This window comes from Dendrobates tinctorius, unplaced genomic scaffold (assembly GCF_039654945.1).
Source record: "Dendrobates tinctorius isolate UK_male_01 unplaced genomic scaffold, ASM3965494v1 ptg000011l, whole genome shotgun sequence".
Lineage (NCBI taxonomy): Eukaryota > Metazoa > Chordata > Amphibia > Anura > Dendrobatidae > Dendrobates > Dendrobates tinctorius.
Window position 1 is genome coordinate 86803843 of NW_027361679.1, and position 18599 is coordinate 86822441.

Consider the following 18599-nt stretch of genomic DNA (forward strand, 5'->3'; position numbering starts at 1 on the left):
ACTGTTTTTTCCAGCGGGACAATGACCTAGCTGTGTGGCATGGCGCAATCAATGTTAGGATGAAGGACCACCACATCAAATCCCTGTCATGGCCAGCACAATCTCCAGACCTGAACCCCACTGAAAACCTCTGGAATGTAATCAAGATGAATAGTCACAAGCCATCAAAGAACCGCTTACATTTTTGTGCTTTTGGGTGGCATAAGACTGGTGGAAAGCATGAAAGCTGCGATTGGAAATCATGGTTATTCCACAAAATATTGATTTCTGAACTCGTTCAGTTAAAACATTAGTATTGTTTTTTCTAAGTGATTATGAACTTGTTTTCTTAGCATTATTTGAGGTCTGCAAGCACTGCACTTGTTATTTTGACAATTTCTCATTTTCTGGAAATAAATACAAAATTAAGAGCTTGGAAATTCCAAGACATGTCAGTAGTTTATAGAATAAAAGAGCAATTTACATTTTACTCAAAAATATACCTATAAAGAGAAAAATCAGAAACTGAACATTTTGCAGTGGTCTTAATTTTTGCCAGAGCTGTATATCCAGACCCCTTCCTATCTTTGAAGTCCCAGCTCTTTCTTTCTCCCAGGGGACAACCCCTATTAAGTTTTCTCCTCCGAAGAGAAGGCTTCCTAGCCTTCCCTGGAAACCCCTTATCGCCTGCGTTTTCTAAGATTTCCTCTAGTTTCTGAACGGAGAAACTGTCACACGGGATGTAGCAGAGTCTATTTTTCAAAGACAGGTCTCCCGGACACCCTCTTAGCCACAACGCCCATCTAGCCGCGTTAGATATGCTTGCCGCACTAGCCGCCAACCTCACAGTCTGCTTAGGAGTCTGCTAAGAAGACCGCTCCTCCTTGGCAAAGATTTCATCTCTTGGAACCTTACTCCTCAGTTGCTGCTCCATCTGTTGCAGCCAGACCATGAGGACCAGGCAGTACAAGTCCCGGCTATTGCCGGCTTCAGACTCCTGCGGCTACCTTCCAAGTGTGCCTCAGGAACCCATATGCTTTCTTATCTAATGGGTCTCATAAGGGTGCTGGAGTCCTCCAAGGGCAGGGACAATTTTTTTCAAGGACTTAAGGCCCCATCACACACAGCGTTCGCGCTAGCAGTGTGTGACCAGTGAGATCGCTGTGTGTGACGGGGGATCAGGGACCGCCCCCCTGCCGGTTATCGCTGATCGTGCAGCATCGGCCTGGGCCATTTTTCGATCGCTGGTCTCCCGCTGGCCAGCGCGCATCACTGCGTGTGGCAACGAGAGAACAGTGACGCTGGATTCTAATGTAAACATCAGGTATCCAGGAGCCGCGGTTCCTGGATACCGGCGTCCAGCGTCGCTGGTCCTGATCGCTGGAGGGGCTGTCTTGTGACAGCTCACCAGCGATCAGCCTAATGATGTCCCAGCGATTCCATCATGTCGGATCATTGGTGAGATCGCTGGGACATCGTTATGTGTAACAGGGCCTTTAGCTACTACCCCATCGATCTTAGGGATTTCATTCCAACCCTCCGATTCCTTTTCCTTAAAGGGGGTATCTCCTTTTAGAGGATGAGGGCAGGGTCCCAGACCTTCCACTCCTTGTCCATTTTATCCTAGTGTTAACTGAAAAGATGAGATTCCTTTTCTCCTCCAGGCCCCCAAACACAACATCCTCTAAGGATTTAGGTGTTTTTTCCTCCTTTAGGCCCATTGTTGACCTGACTACCCTAACCAGTCTGTTCATGTCCTCGGCCGGAAAGCAAGGTCGGTCGCCTACATCACTGTCCGAGGAGGAGTAGGATATGGGAGGAGGGGGAACTGGATTCCACATGATATTCCCCACTGGATTGCGAGGCCTCTGAATTCATGACAAGCTCCCATGCTCTCTTGCTTCCCCTTTTCAATGCTGACTTTAGGGAACCTTTCACCTCCACCCCGATTATGGCACTAAAGGGGGCTTTACACATAGCGATATCGCTAGCAATATCACTAAAGTGTCACCGATTTTGTGACGCAGCAGCGATATCGCCATGTGTGATACCTCCAACCGGCTCCCCCGCTGTCTGTCGCTGATCGCGCGAGATCGTGCAGCTCCATTTCTCGTCGGGGGCTTCCTGCTGGCGCCGACGAGCGACGCGGGCAGGAGGACGTCAGGATCGCCACGTCTGAAAGGCAAGTACGACCGCTGCCGCATCACTGAGATCTGCCTGTTTGGCAGCTCACTAGCGACCATTTAGCGATGCACCAGCGATCCTGACCGGGTCGTATCGTGGTCGGGATTGCTGGTGCATCGCTAAATGTAAAGGGGTCTTAAGGCTCGTGGGGAAGTCAGGTGTCTATTCCCGTATTTTTTTCTGTATGTAGTCAGCACAGAGATCCTTCTGCCACTGAACTGCCAGCAGGGTTTTACAAAGGGCACACTCATTCTTTGTCTTGGAGCAAGCCTTCCTAGGCCCCTAGTGATTAAGCTGAAAATTGCCCCTATTAACAAAGGTGACATTCTCGTAGATTACTCACCACCCTTTGTCAAATCAAGGCTACCGGATTTGGAGGCTGATTATGGGTATGAACAACATCCCTCCTGGATACTGAAGAGTCCCGCAACCTCTGGTTGCGACTAGTGATGAGCGAGTACACTCGTTGCTCGGGTTTTCCCCGAGCATGCTCGGGTGTCCTGAGTATTTTGGCGTGCTCGGAGTTTAGTTTTCATCACGTCAGCTGCATGAGTTACGGCTGCTGGACAGCCTGAATACACGTGGGAATTCCTTAACAAACAGGCATTCCTCACATTTATTCAGCCTGTCCAGCTGCCACAAATCATGCAGCTTCATCCACAGAAACTAAATCTCCGAGCACGCCAAAATACTCGGGGGCCACCCGAGCATACTCACAGAAACCCAAGCAACGAGTATACTAGCTCATCATTAGTCGGGAGGGCTACTCCTGTTAGTGCGCCCAAGCTGGTGACCAGGCATACTTTAGACAGTGGTGAATGCTCCTGCTGCCCAGTGTGATCCTCCATAATGGGGCGCTTTGGACACAAGTGCCTTATCTGTGGTCATCCCTCCTTATAAGAGGGATCCACTGCACTTCCCGCCTCCCCCTCCAGTCAATGCCACTCCCCTCCAGCTGCCCGGTCGGGACACGCCCAGCATCCACACACCACAGTTGTTTTTTTTTCCCGATATGGACGCCACTATCATGGCCCCGGCACACAACCCCTGACGTCACGCAGGCACACCCATTCCCAGATTTATACTTTATATGACTATTATAATATACAGGAGTTCTATAGAGCAAATATACACTAGTGTGTCATGTGGATCGATTAAATATTCCTATGCAACACACATGTACTAATTTTTTGGTGGATGAATAAACATTTAATAATATTGACGTAATTGTAATGCCGATAATTAAACACATGATCATCCACCTTGGAATACTTTTGTCATAATCAATTCCCAATTAAGAATACAAGCTGAGACATGCCGAATGATAGTGGTTTAACTCGTTATTATAGCCATATTAAGAACGGATATAAGCTAACTGATATCAGTATACATATGACATATGCTTCTCCTGTCGCAAATTTAATTATTTTATAGAGGGGATAATACTGACCAAAAATTTATGGGGTCAATGGTCAGAACCCCTTTATATTAATGACATCTTTTACATTCTCTACCTAATGGGATTATTGGGTCAGATTCACATCATAGACCTAATATACATCTTATTGATGTATGTCAATGATTTTATAGTTATACTAAATTTAAAGAGTGAAATAAAGGTCAAATTTTAGTTACATTATTTTTTCTCTTTTTCTATTGTTTCAACCCAAGCTTAATGGTGGTGTACATGTGTATGACTTTGTCTTAAGATAATGGTCTCAATATAAATCCCTCTCAGGTGTGCTGTCATGGGTGGTCAAGGGAAAATAGTCACTAGACCTGTAGATAAATTCCCAAAGGGGTACCTTGAGGGAGTATTCTGCTGTTCTAGCACTTAGGCCAGGGTCACACTTACCGCATGAAAAATTGGTCCGAATCTCCCTGCCGAGAGACGCGAGAATGTAATGCGAGTGTCATGCGAGTACAATCAGGTTTCTCACACCTACCATCCAATTTAGGCTGGAGTCACACTAGCGAGAAATACGGAAGAGTGCTATGCGACGGGGGGGGGAAAATCGCATAGCACTTGTCCCAATGTTAGCTGTGTACCCACGTTGCGCATTGTATGCGTTTTTCGCCACGAAAACACATACAGAACCCACCCCATGCATTCCTATGGCATTCCGCACATGCTGTGCTAATGCTGCTTTTTTCCCCGCGGCGGAGTCGCATAGCGGAAAAAAACGCAGCAGGCTCATTATGTTTGCGGAATCGCTGCAATTCCGCACACATAGGAATGCATGAGATCCGCTTACTTTCCGCATGTGGCTATGTCCACCATGCGCAAAGTGAGCAGATCATGTGCAAATGGTACCCATGGCCTGGAGGAGAGGAGACTGTCCTCCAGGCCCTGGGTACCATATGCCTTGGGGGGGAAAATCGGGTTATACTCCCCTTCCGGCGTCCCGTACAGTCTTACCGATGCTCCCGCCAACTCCCATTCCCTGTAATGCCTTGCGGCAAGGACTTGTGATGACGTAGCGGTCTCGCTACAGTATCGCGAGACCGCTACGTCATCAAAGGTCATTGTCGCAAGGCATCGCTGGGAACGCTGCGCGGGACGCCAGAAGGCGAGAATCACGATTTATTTTTTTAATTTATTTATTTTTTATTATTATTTTTAACATTATCTTTTTCTATTGATGCTGCATAGGCAGCATCAATAGTAAAAAGTTGGTCACACTAGTCAAACACTATGTTTGACAAATGTTTGTCAAGTGTGACCAACCTGTCAATCACATTCTAAGCGATGCTTCAAATCGCTTGGAATGCGCTTGAATTCCGCACGCGAAAATCGCTTGTTTTCCGCGGGAGTTGTGGAAATTTCCGCAGCATCTCTGTAACGTGGGTACATAGCCTTAATCTATGAGTCAGCACGCATAATCTGTTTTTTCCTCGCACGTTTTATACATGTGAGAGAAATTGCAGCATGCTGCTATTGTAAGCGTTTCTCGGCTGAGATTCGCCAATGCAAGTCTATGGGTGTGAGAAAAAAAAACAGATTATACATGGACTATCCATGTGACTTGCGACTTGCAAGAAAGACGCACCGTGTCCTTTGGAAAAGTTGGCAATTTAGGTCCCTATACTCTAAAATCACACAGAGGAGATACACACACACATATACATACATATATATATATATATATATATATTATATATATATATATACACATACATACACATACAGTGCATGTATGAAGCCAGACATGAAATGACACTTGGTTTACATACAGTAAACCATTTCATGTCAATCAGACTTATATGTCTGACTAATATGTAGATTAGGGTATGTGTAAAATTTGGGACATGTAGGTGTTAAATTAGCAGGTACATTCATTGAAAAAAGTTGCGTGGGCTCCTGCGCAATTTTCTCCGCCAGAGAGGGAAAGCCAGTGACTGAAGGCAGATAGTAGCCTAGAGAGGGATCATGGTTATTGCGCCCCCCCCCGGATACAAACACCTGCCTCCAGCCACCCCAGAAAAGGCGCAATTGAAAGGCGACATTAAGCCGGGTTAATAAAGGAGAGGTGTCAATAAGGCACCTATCCATTATTAATCCAACAGTATGAAAGGGTTGAAAAATACACATACATGAATTAGAAAATATCTTAATGAAATGACAGTTTTTGACCAAATTTATTACACAGCCCAATCCAACTGAAGCCATCGTTATCCTGTTGGGGAAAAAAAAAAAAGCAATATCCATACCTCTCCACTGGGAGCGGTGCTTATGTAATATGTGTGTGTTTCAATGATATATATATTCCTCCGTGGTTTATAGCCGGGCCGGTAGCATTAGCACCGCTCCCGGTTGTAAACTATTTAAGCCCTTCAGATGGATTGCATGACTGAACGGCAGGAGAACGATGGCTTATTGACACCTCTCCATTACTAACCAGACTTAATGTCACCTTTCAATTGCAAGGTGACATTAACCCCTTATTAACCCACATGTCACAGCTAATGACAGTGGGAATAGAGAGGCTAAGTGCCAGGGAAGGCGCATCTTACAGATGCGCCTTTTCTGGGGTGGCTGGGGGCAGAGGTCACCCTCTTTTTTATGTTTGGTGTGGAATTATATCCAATTTGGCTTTAGGACAATTCTTTGTGTTTTTTTCATTTAAGACAAATTAAATGAAGATAATAATACCAAAGAATTTGTGTTTGCAATCATTTTCAGGAAGAAACTAAGTATTATCTGACAGAATTGCAGGGGTGTCAATACTTTTGGCCACAACTGTAAACAGTGACACATCTATCTATATTGCATAGAGAGATAGAAGAAAAGCCAGTAATTCATCTGCCGTGTTCTGTAAAAATCACTGCAGGAGCTGACAGGATAGAACAGATGGATTACATACAGTAAATACAAATAAAATAGGTAGATATATAGCTGTCACTGACAAATACAATTAGTACAGTGTGTGTGCAAACTACTGTACATGTATTTAAAAAAAATTTTCGGAAAAAAACGGCGTGGGCTCCTGTGCAATTTTCGTTACCTGCAGAGGGAAAGCCGACAACTGGAGGGCCAATGTTTATAGCCTGGCAAGGGGGTAATAACCATGGAGCTTCCCAGGCTATTATCATCTCATAGCTGTATACTTGGATATAAAATGGAAGACCCCAAAAGACGTGGGGTCCCCCTATAATTAGGATCCTGCAAAGGCTATGCAGACAGCTGTGGGCAGATATTAATAGCCTAGGAAGGAGCCATGGATATTGCGCCACCCCCTGGCTATAAACCATCAGCTCTCAGCCACCCCAGAAAAGGAGCATCTCTAAGATGTGCCAATTTTGGCACTTAGCTTGGCTCTCTTCCCACTTGCGGACGACTGCCACGCAGTAGCATCTTTCGGAATGCGATCGATACTACTGCTTACATCTTTCAGTTGTGATGCTACGTGCCTTCGATTTTCCCACAGAGAGGAAGTCATCTAGGTATGGAATTATGGTGTTCTGCACTTGAATGTAGACAGCTTTTACCTTAGTGAAGCCAAACGGAAGGGCTCTATATTGATAATAACTTACTTGTCCTTGTATACATAAAAAAAAAAATAGAATGCAGAATATGTTGTGCAATTTCTCCCGAGTATGCAGATACCCCATACGTGGGAGAAAACAGGATTTTTGGGTTGCTTACCGTAAAATCTGTTTCTCGGAGCCTTCATTGGGGGACACAGAGACCATGGGTGTATGCTGCTGCCACCAGGAGGCTGACACTATGCAAAAAAAGGTTAGCTCCTCCCCCGCAGTGTACACCCCACCGACCGGCAGGGATTTCCTCAGTTAGTGAGAAAGCAGTAGGAGAAGTAACAGAATAGATTGAAAACAGAACAAACAACTCAACTGTAACCATTCAACCAAAGTAAGAACAGGAGCTGTAGAACATGGGAGGGTGCTGTGTCCCCCAATGAAGGCTCCGAGAAACAGATTTTACGGTAAGCAACCCAAAAATCCTGTTTTCTCGTTCGCCTTATTGGGGGACACAGAGACCATGGGACGTCCAAAAGCAGTCCCTGGGGTGGGAAACAAACTTCCATCAGGCCAGCGGACTCACCACCACGGCCTGCAGAATCCTTCTACCTAGGCTGGCGTCCGCCGAAGCGTAGGTGTGGACTCTGTAGAATTTCACAAACGTGTGAACCGATGACCATGTTGCAGCTTTGCAAATCTGCAGCGCGGAAGCTCTGTGGCGTACTGCCCAGGAGGCACCCACCGCCCGAGTAGAGTGGGCCCTGATCCCCGGTCGGGCTCCGCGACGCTTAACTCGGTAGGCTTCCAAAATTGCCGATCTGATCCAGCGAGCAATAGTGGCCTTTGACGCCGGGAGACCTTTCCGCGCCCCATCTGGAATAATGAAAAGAGACTGTCTTTCGCAAGGAAGCCGTCCTAGACAGATAGACTCTTATTGTCCTAACCAGGTCCAGCTTGTTCAAAGACCGCTCTCGGGGATGAGTTGGACTCGGACAGGACGGTAGCACGATATCCTCATTGAGGTGAAACGAGGACACCACCTTCGGAAGGAAGGAGGGCGGAGGCCGCAGAACTACCTTATCCTGGTGAAGCACCAGAAAGGGAGAGCGGCAAGAAAGAGCTGCCAATTCCGACACACGCCGGACGGAGGTGATGGCCACCAGAAAGGCCACCTTCCAAGAAAGGAGAGAAAGGGAAACTTCCCTGAGAGGTTCAAAGGGAGAACCTTGCAGAACCTCAAGAACCAGATTAAGATCCCATGGATCCACGGGCGCCCTGTACGGCGGAACCGTGTGAGCCACGCCCTGAAGAAAGGTCTTGACTTGAGGACGGGAAGCCAACGTTCTCTGAAACAAAATGGACAGCGCCGAAACTTGCCCCTTCAAGGAACTGAGGGCAAGCCCCGCTTCCAATCCTGCCTGGAGAAAGGCTAGGACTGAAGGGAGGGAAAAGTACATGGGCGCGGTGTCATTGGTCTCACACCAAGTGATATAGGCCTTCCAAGTACGGTAGTAGATCTTGGAAGATGATGGCTTTCTGGCTCGGATCATGGTCTGAATTACTTGGTCGGAAAATCCAGCTCGTTTCAAAACCTCGGTCTCAACAGCCACGCCGTTAAATTGAGCGGCCGAGAATTGGGGTGGCAAATCGGACCTTGGGACAGCAGATCTGCTCTGTCCGGAAGCTTCCAGGGAGCGTCCGCGAGAAGATTGACAATGTCCGCGAACCAAGACCTTCTGGGCCAATTCGGGGCGATGAAAATGACTGGAATTCCTTCTGCCTTGATCTTCAACAGCTTGGGAAGAAGAGGAAGAGGAGGGAACAGGTAGGGAAGATCGAACTGGGACCAAGGAACGGCCAGGGCGTCGGCGCCCACTGCCAGAGGGTCCCGAGACCTGGACACGAATTGTGGGACTTTCCTGTTGAGGCGAGACGCCATGAGATCCACATCTGGGGTTCCCCACCGAAGGCAGAGCTGATGAAACACCTCCGGATGTAGGGACCACTCTCCCGCCGAGAGACCCTCGCGGCTGAGAAAATCGGCGGCCCAGTTTTCTACGCCGGGGATGTGGACCGCGGAAATTGTCGGAACGGAAATCTCCGCCCAAAGAAGAATTTTGGACACCTCCGCCAGGGCTGAGACACTCCGTGTTCCCCCTTGGCGGTTGACATATGCCACCGCTGTGGCATTGTCTGTCTGAACCCGAACAGGCAGTCCCTTGAGAAGCCTCTCCCAGTGAACGAGAGCCAGATGGATCGCTCGAATCTCTAGAACGTTGATCGGTAGTGCTGATTCCCGATCCGACCATCGACCCTGAACAGTGTGGTTGCGGAACACTGCACCCCAGCCGAGGAGACTGGCATCTGTGGTTACTATCTGTCAGTGAATGGGAAGGAAGGATCGACCCTCATCTGGAATATTGTGTCCAGTTTTGGGCACCACATTTTAAAAAAGACAACAACAAACTGGAGCAAGTTCAGAAAAGAGCGACCAGAATGGTGACCGGTCTGCAAACCCTGTCTTATGAGGAAAGGTTGCAGGATTTGGGAATGTTTAGTTTGCAAAAGAGAAGACTGAGAGGAGACTTAATAGCTGTCTACATATATCTAAAGTGCTGTCACATTGTAGAAGGATCAACTTTATTCTCATTTGCACAAGGAAAGACTAGGAGCAATGGGATGAAACTGAATGGGAGGAGACACAGATTAGATATTAGAAAAAACTTTTTGACAGTTAGAGTGATCAATGAGTGGAACAGGCTGCCACGAGAAGTGGTGAGTTCTCCTTCAATGGAAGTCTTCAAACAGAGGCTGGACAGACATCTGACTGGGAAGATTTAGCGAATCCTGCTTTGAGAAGGGGGTTGGACCAGATGGCCCAGGAGGTCCCTTCCAACTCTACGATTCTATGATTCTATGACCCGATAGGATGAGAGGTGACGTCAACCACCAGTTGAGAGACCGCTTGATCCGGCATGAAAGATGGACAGGGCGATCCAGGTACAGAGGCGACCTGTTCCATGTCGACAGAATGGCCTGCTGGAGAGGTCTGGCGTGAAATTGGGCAAAGGGAACCGCCACTATCGCCGCCACCATCTTTCCCAGGACCCTCATGGCTGTACGGAGGGACGGGGATCGTGTGATCTGCAGCGATCGTACCTCCTGCTGCAGGGAAAGGATCTTCTCTTGAGGGAGAAAGACCCTTGACCGACGAGTGTCGAATAGTAGGCCTAGAAAGACCAAACGTTGGGTAGGAACCAGACAGGACTTTCTCCTGTTGACGATCCACCCGAAATTGGATAGAGTGTCCAGGACGATTAACAAACTTTGGTGAGCCTGTTGAAATGAGGGAGCTTTGATCAGAATATCTTCGAGGTACGGAAAAAGAGCGAGACCTCTGACTCTCAACAAAGCCATCAACGCAGCCATGATCTTCGTGAAGACTCTGGGAGCGGTGGCGAGACCGAAGGGCAGTGCGACGAATTGGTAATGGTGCTGCCGAATCGCAAAACGCAGAAACTTCTGATGTCCGGAGAAGATTGGAACATGTAAATAGGCATCTTGGATGTCTATTGAGCACATGAATTCCTGCTCCTCCATGGAAGCGATCACCGAGCGAAGCGACTCCATTCGGAAGTGGCGAAGGCGGACTCTCTTGTTGAGCAGCTTGAGATCCAAGATGGGACGAACTGCGCCATCTTTTTTCGGCACTACAAACAGGTTCGAATAAAACCCTGTGAAGCGCTCCGATTCGGGAACAGGCACAATCACTCCAGAACTGAGAAGAGAGGCGATAGCCGTAGAGAACCCCGGGATCAAGGCAGGATCTTTTGGAGGCCGGGATTCGAAGAAACGATCCCGTGGAAGAGAGACGAACTCTATCTTGTATCCTGAGGATACGACCTCCCTGACCCAAGCGTCCTCTACGGAGGCCAGCCAAACGTCTCTGAAGAAAAGTCGACCTCCCAATTGGAAGGGCCCCTCGGGTGCCCGACGATAGTCATGCTGATGTAGACCGTCCAGATCTAGATCTGGACAGTCTGCCCTGGGAAGAGTGGGATCGCCAGGAAGGAGTGGGTCTGAAAGAAACTTTCTTCCTATCCTGGCGTGCCTGCGGTCTCTGTTGATTGGAGGAGTTGTCCGCCGTATTGAAACGGCGGAAAGTCCGAAAGGGTCGAAACTGACGCCTTAGTGGAGGTCTGCGAGGCTTGGACTGAGGGAGGAGTGAACTCGTGCCTCCGGTGGCGTCCTTAATAATCTGATCCAATTGGGACCCAAAAAGGCGCACCCCTTGAAAAGGCAGGTTAGTGAGGGACTTTTTAGAAGACAAGTCCGCTTGCCAGGCCTTTAGCCAAATAGTACGTCGAATTGCAACTACGTTGCTTGACGCCTGAACTGCATCCAAGGAAACGGAAAGAAGATAGTCCCCCGCATGGGAGATCTGATTGGCGAGATCGGCCAAACGCTCCGGTTGCGCTTTATCTAGGATGCCCTGACGGAGGTCGTCTGCCCACGTCGCTATGGCCTTTGCTGCCCAGGATGAAGCAAAGATTGGACATACCGCCGCTGAAGCCGCTTCGAAAGCAGACTTTGCCAGGGATTCTATAATCCTGTCATTAGAATCTTTTAGGGATGCCACGCCTGAAAGCGGGAGAACCATGTTATTGGAAAGCCTGGACACGGGCGGATCCACCGAGGGAAAAGCAGACCAGTTGTCCGTGAGCTCCTTAGCAAACGGATAGAGTACGCCGAGACGCTTCCCTCTTTGAAAGCGTCTGGTCGGATCTTGTCTTTCCCTGGTAAAAATCTTTCCAAACTCGGAATGGAAAGGAAATACCCTGGAGGGAGTTTCTGCCCGTCTGAATGAAACCTCCTGATCTGAGGATTTCACAGGGGATTCAGCAATATCAAAGGTATGATGGATCGCTGCAATGAGGTTCTGCACTGTGACCTTCATGTTCGCATCCTGGTCTGAATCAAGCTCTAAAATCCCCTCAGATGACCTGTCCGAAAACGCTTCACCTGACTCGGGAGAGGAGGCCCGAGAGGGAGGTTGCTGAGACGGGCTATGCGGTGAGATGGGGCTAGGAGAGGATTCCGGCTGGGGATCTCGCCTGGCTCGTTTGCGACTAACGCTGGCTGACTCAGATGGAATCTCTTGGGACCTGCTGGGCCCTGCCGAAGTGTCCAGGGGCAACTTATCCAGAACGGCAACTAGGGATTGAGACACCTTGGTGAGGTCTGCCACTGATTGAGATAGAGAGGAGGCCCAGCCAGGCATGGGGGGTTCACTCTCACCTGGGGCCGTAGATGGCTCCTGGGCGGCGTCCGACTGAATTGGATTGCTACAATCCAGACAGAGGGGAGAGGACTGACCTGAGGGAAGTTTGCGATTGCACGAAGAACATGCAAAGAACTTGACTAGGGTGCAGGGGAGGGCCATAGAGCGGGTACGATCAGATTTTGAGTTAGACATAATGAAAACCTGAGGTAGTGCCGGAAGGTTGGGGGACAGAAGGCGGAGAAGGGTCAGTCTGCAGTGCAGAGCTACTCACGGACCGGTGTCCCCAAAGCACAGGCTGCTGGATATCCGGAGATGTGCGTCCGGCTGACAGGCTGTGAAGATGGCGCCTGCCTGTAGAGAAGCGAGCGTCCAGGAGAAGGGGAAGGGCGGAGCTCGCCGCAGGGTTACCCAATCGCTGCCCTCTGGCCATAACAGGCTGAGCAGGAGAAGGAAAGGCGGGGGGAGGGCCTGGGGAGAGCGGGAGAGAAGCCCGCTTAGAAGAAAGGGGCGGGGGGCGTGGCCGCGACGCTGCAGTAGGCCCGAACAGAAGCCGGGGCCTAAATTAGTTGCGGCGGCCGCCTGTCAGCAGGGGGTCGGCGCGGAGGTCGGGACAAGGACGCCGCTGCCGGAAGCCGCTTCCCAGCATGGAAGAAGGGGAGGGAGAGGCCCTGTGCTCCCTGTCCCCAGAAAGGGGGGAGGGAAGGGGAAGAGCGGAGGGCAGCAATATAAGGATGATGTGCCCGTAGGGTGGCTGCGGAGAACCGCAGCGCCCGCATCCCTGTGCCAATGAAGAGGACCCCCTGTCCGTCGGGAATGGGCAGCCAGGTAAAATAAAAAAGGCCATACTCACCCATCCCCGATCCATTACCTGGATTGAAGAGCTCCTGTGTCTCCTCCAACCGACAGGCTCTGGTAGGCGAGTGGGTGGGAGACTGGCGACAAGGACCCCTGGAGTCGCTGGCACGTCTTGGTGTCGGCGTCCGTCTGGGCTGCTGGTCCTGTCGAGGAGAACTGCAAGGAAACGGGGTGGCAATACACGCCGTACTCACAGACTCCATGTGGGAGTACAGATGTGACTATTCACTCTGTATCCCTCTGTAGAACCTGTAAAGGAACGACGCACGACGAGGTAGATATGGGTCTAATGAAAGACCCGTGTCCACCTCCTACTGACACTAAGCTAAACTGAGGAAATCCCTGCCGGTCGGTGGGGTGTACACTGCGGAGGAGGAGCTAACCTTTTTTTGCATAGTGGCAGCCTCCTAGTGGCAGCAGCATACACCCATGGTCTCTGTGTCCCCCAATAAGGCGAACGAGAAAACTACTGTTTGTCACACGGCAGGGCTCGAAAAGGGAAGGAGTATCATTTGACTTTCTGAATGTTAAATTTGCTGGAATCATTAGTGATGCCATGTCCTCTTTGGAGAGCCCCTGATGTGCCTAAACAATGTAAACCCCAATCAAGTGACCCCATTTTACAAACTACACTTACCCAGGAATCAGGAGCTCCTGTTCAACTTGTCAGGAAGATTTCTTCTGCTATTCCCACGCTCAACTCATGGGTCTGTCACTGATGGGGGACAGGAAAAACACTGGAAGGTGGAGGAGGGAGGGGCCTTTAAACTTTTGTCATCCTGTCACATAAGTCAAGGAAAGACTACCTCCTGTTGTGCTGTCTTCAGGGATAGACTGAGAAGGCTGATTTCTACCAAAGAGTACAATGACAAACCACAATCCTTCTGGGAAAACATTCAGTGGACAGATGAAACAAAAAGAGCTTTTCAGCAATGCAAAGCAACAGTTGGTTTACAGATGACGCAATGAAGCTATTAAAGAAAAGAACACCCTAACAACAGTTTAGCATGGTGGAGGATCCATAATGCTGTGGGGTAGTTATTGCCACTTTTTTTTTTTACTGTGCTCAATGCAGCGTTTAACTACTGGGACAGTTTTATAGGTCAGGTCATTCCGGATGCGCCAATACCAGATATCCGTGCTTTGTTTGTTGGATTATTTTTTATTCCCCACTTTTTACCTCGTCTCTGTATGGTACATCAACTTTTCCTGCTAATAGTGCTAATACTGAAAACTACTATTCAGCTAAGCAGACATCAGACCAGACACTGCGTTCATTGCACAGGGTGCTGGGGCGGACACTGCACAAGGGAGACACTGGTCAAGGAAGACACCGCAGGGACCAGCCCCTGAAGTCACTGATGACTCAGTTTCAGGGTGACAAACGAAGACGTAAACCCCGATGTAAGTGCTCAATATAGAGAACAGGATAAATATGATGCCAAATGTTATGAAAAAAATGTTTACAATTAAAACGTCAACTCAAATCAAAAAAAAAAAAAAAAAAAAAACCAAGCCCCACACAGGGCCGTGATCTGTTGAAGAAAACCTAGGGGGCTTGCACATTACTGGTAGTACAAAGGTTCTGGAAAAGTAATAATGCAAACTATTCTATGAAAATCAGAGCACTAGAAGGCAGATAGAGCTTCGTCCCTCCCAAATCTCGCTATGTGGCTAAGCAGTATAGTACAGCCACATATGCAGCATTGCCACGTTCAACAAAAATTGTCACAAATTACGTTACAATTTTACCCATTTCCCAGTGTAGCAAGCTAAAATCTGGGGCTAAAACTAAATTTGTGGCAAAAATGTAATTGTTTTCTTCACCAACCAATGGTGTAAGGTTCCGTGAAATACCTGTGGTGTCGATATGATCACTACACCCCTAGGTGAATACATTGATAGGTTTAGTTTTTAAAAGTCACTTATGGGGGATTCTGCTGTTCTGGACCTCAGGGGCTCTGCCAATGTGTGCCCTGCACCCTCAAATCATTCCAGCGAAATGTGCATCACAATATGGCTCTCCTTCCCTTTGGAACTTTTCACTGTGCCTCTACAGTAGTTTTAGACCACATATGTATGTATTGGCGTACTCAAGAGAAATTGCGTAACGTTTTGTGGTCCATTTTCTCTTCTTATCGTTTTTAAAATCTTGGTCAACTTAACCCTTCCACCTTCTTAAAAAAAATAATAAAATATGTTTCAAAAATTGTGCTGATAAAAAGTAGCCACATGGAAAAAGTTATTTATTAACTATTGTGTGTGAAAACTCTGATTTAAGGGCATAAAAATGAAGAGTTTGAAAATTGCTAAATTTTGGTCAAATTTCTGATATTGTCACAAATAAACAAGTTTTACCACTAACAAAGTACAATATGTCATGAGAAAAGAATCTCAGTCACCGTGATCTGTTGAAGCGTTCTAGAGTTATCTCAAAGCAGGGGTCTCAAACTCAGCTGGGTATATGGGCCGCACCTAGAAAACAAAAATTAAGTTTGGGGGGTAGAATTCTTTGCAAGATAAAGTGACATTTTTAGTGATACCATTTTTCTTTATTCCTTTAGATTTATTTATTTATTTTTTTACATTTTTCCTTGTTTATTTTAGTTTTCCAAATTGGAATCATCGCATGGGTTATGGCAGTTTTTATAGCTAAGGCTGGTTTCACACTTGCGTTTTTTAGCGCTGCGCCTCGTGCGCATGGCTCCTCTATCTTTAACATGGCGGGCGCATGGTATAGCGCTTGTACGCGTTCATGTGTGCGCCCAGGCACGCCAGACGCAACGTGTTGCATTTTTCTGTGCGCCCAACTGCTGCCAAAAAATGCATGCGCACGTTAGTGCACGGAATGAGCAAAAAAAATTACAGTCTATGGGATCGCACACGTGTGCTACTACTACTGCGTTTAAAATCACATGCGTTTTTAGAGTTAACATGGCGACAAACTGGTTAAATTGCACGCGCAAAAAAACAGCAAATGCATGCAAAACGCTTAATGCGGGGGTTTTTTGCATGCGTTTGGAATGCGCACGAGGCACAGCGCAAAAAAAACGCTAGTGTGAAAGTAGCCTAAGTGGGCACTTTTTTGGTTTGCCTGTTTTGTTTATACAACATAAAATAGCATTTCAGTGGCAAAATATTTTTCCCCATGCTTTATTATTTTTAAAGTTTAGTTTCCCCCCAATTGGACACATACAGTAATATTTTCTGTCTTACAATTAGCAAGATCATTCTGGTCTCCCCATCCTGGTCATCTTGTAGCAATGTGCCCACCCTGGTCCCATTCTTGTATTAATGCCCAACATTGACCCTTCCTTCACATATAGAGGAAAATTAAAATTCAGATTTGGATCACTTGAAATGGAATGACCCCCACAAAAAAAAAAAAAAAGTGTGCACGTCCCCCTTTCAGGCCCGTTTCACACTTCCGTTTTTTGACTTCAGTCAAAATCCGCCAATTTTAGAAAAAAACGGATCTGCCAAAAAAGGGGCAGATACGTTTTTCCCCCATAGACTTACATTAGTGGCGGATCTTGACTGACGGTCATCCGTCCCACCCGTTTTTTGACGGATCCACCACGATTTTACCGTCTCCCGGGCGGATGAGACGGACCCTGCAATGTTTTTTTTCCTTGACGGTCCGCTATTTTTAAGTGCGCATGCCCAGAAGCTTTACTCCGGGAAGCATTTTATCCATGAAATGATGTTCCGGGAGCGGCGAAAAAAAATCTCTCTGTCGCTTTAAATTTGCTGCACTTTTCATCTTTGGCAGATCCGTATGTCACATACCGGAGGCAGATCCGTTAACTTTAGTTTTTGGCGGATGTCAGCTGTCCGCCAATAACAGAAGTGTGCAACAGGTCTTACAGGAAAAATACAAAAAAATCTGCAGTTTCAATTGAAGTAGAAGTTTCAGAAAGCAACAACACTTTGGAGAAACAAAGTGTTGCACCGCTGTAACCGTACTGACCCAGAGATCAAATACCAGATTATATTTTTGAACTGCACAAGTGCCATAAATACCAACACAGAGCAGAATTGCAGCCTTTTCTCCCACACCTTCTCCACTCCCACCGCCGGTTTCCAATATATTTTATGGTAAAAAGAAAGGTAGGATTGAAAAATACAACTCATCCTACAAAGATGGGGGGGGGGGGAAACATCTATGTAAACAGAAAAAGCCCAATTCAAAAGGGGTAGTGTATCCTAAAGTGTGTAAACCGATACAGCATTTCGGGGTAATAGGTAGGTTTTCTTTGTCAAGTTTTTCCTACTGGAGTTGTAAAATGTACAAAATGAAACAAAGTTTAAAAAAAAAACAAAACCCTAGAGGTGTGAATGGAGCCATGCACAAAGTATAGCGCCCGGGCTAGAGAATGCGCACAGCTCCTGCCGCAGACATGGCAGCCGGGACACTACATTCCCCTCCCACACACTCACCTGTCGGCAGTATGAGCCCCGGCGGTCAGCGCTCTCCCAATTTGAAGTGGCGGGAGCGGCAGCGCCTGAGGAGGGCGGGGAGGAGATGAGAAGCCGACACAGGACGCAGCAGCTGTCCGCTAAAGTGACGCGGAAGCGTGGTGTGTGTGGAAAGGAGCGCACACGGCGGAGATGGGAATTACCTTTGCTGTAACAAAAGAGCGGGAAAGCAGTGCGCCACAGAAGATGACCGAAAGTCGTGACGTCACCCACTTACCGTCCTCTCTGCACCGCGGGCGGGACAAGCAGTCAGCAGGTGCTCTACCTCAGAAATGGCGTCCCCTCACGTAACCTTGCACTTCAGATAGTGCCCTCATTATCTACCTCACTGATAAGCCGCAGATATGGCAAGAGCTGGCCTTTGGTCTGCCCAAGATCCATAGATAGTGGTCCCACTCCCAAGATTATATTTGGGGGGTTTAGTACGTTATACGACAAGTGTAAAATAAATTTCAGGGTTTATAGTTTAATAACTATAGTAAATCGATCACCACACAAACGGCGTGTCTGTAGCCGGGTGCGCCATAGCCCCTTTATAGTCCATTCCCACCCTGGCTGTTCGTGTAATGCATGGCCGCGCAGGCTCCACCACAGCGGGAGATGGTTTATTATGTCACGTATGAGGGCCCCGAAAGGGACGTGGGCTTGTTGTGATTGAGAACCCATTAAAGGGTTATTCCCGCTCTGATGAGGAAGTGAGTCCATTTGGGTTATCCAGTCAGCGACGTGAAACGATAGGCGATCATCTGCTTGTTTGGCGTTTGGCAGTCCTATTTATACAGGCAGATGGCGGTAAATGACATGCACTGAACGACCTGTAATGGATGCGCCTAGGCTG

At 47.9% G+C, this 18599-nt stretch overlaps 1 protein-coding gene across 5 annotated transcripts in view; it reads right to left on the reverse strand.

Moving 5' to 3' along the window:
* Positions 1-18045, reverse strand: part of ACSBG2 (acyl-CoA synthetase bubblegum family member 2) — a 143257-nt gene extending 125212 nt beyond the window's left edge. The window contains exons 1-2 of one of the 5 annotated variants that reach the window (XM_073544291.1): positions 17979-18045; positions 15685-15757 (exon numbers count right to left, since the gene is read on the reverse strand). The gene's annotated coding sequence lies outside the window, so the exon portion shown is untranslated. Of the gene's footprint in view, positions 1-14811; positions 14821-15684; positions 15758-17722; positions 17899-17978 lie in introns of those variants that run through there. The other 4 variants (XM_073544285.1, XM_073544316.1, XM_073544298.1 and 1 more) reach the window with 4 other exon arrangements.
* Positions 18046-18599: the final 554 nt, after the last annotated feature.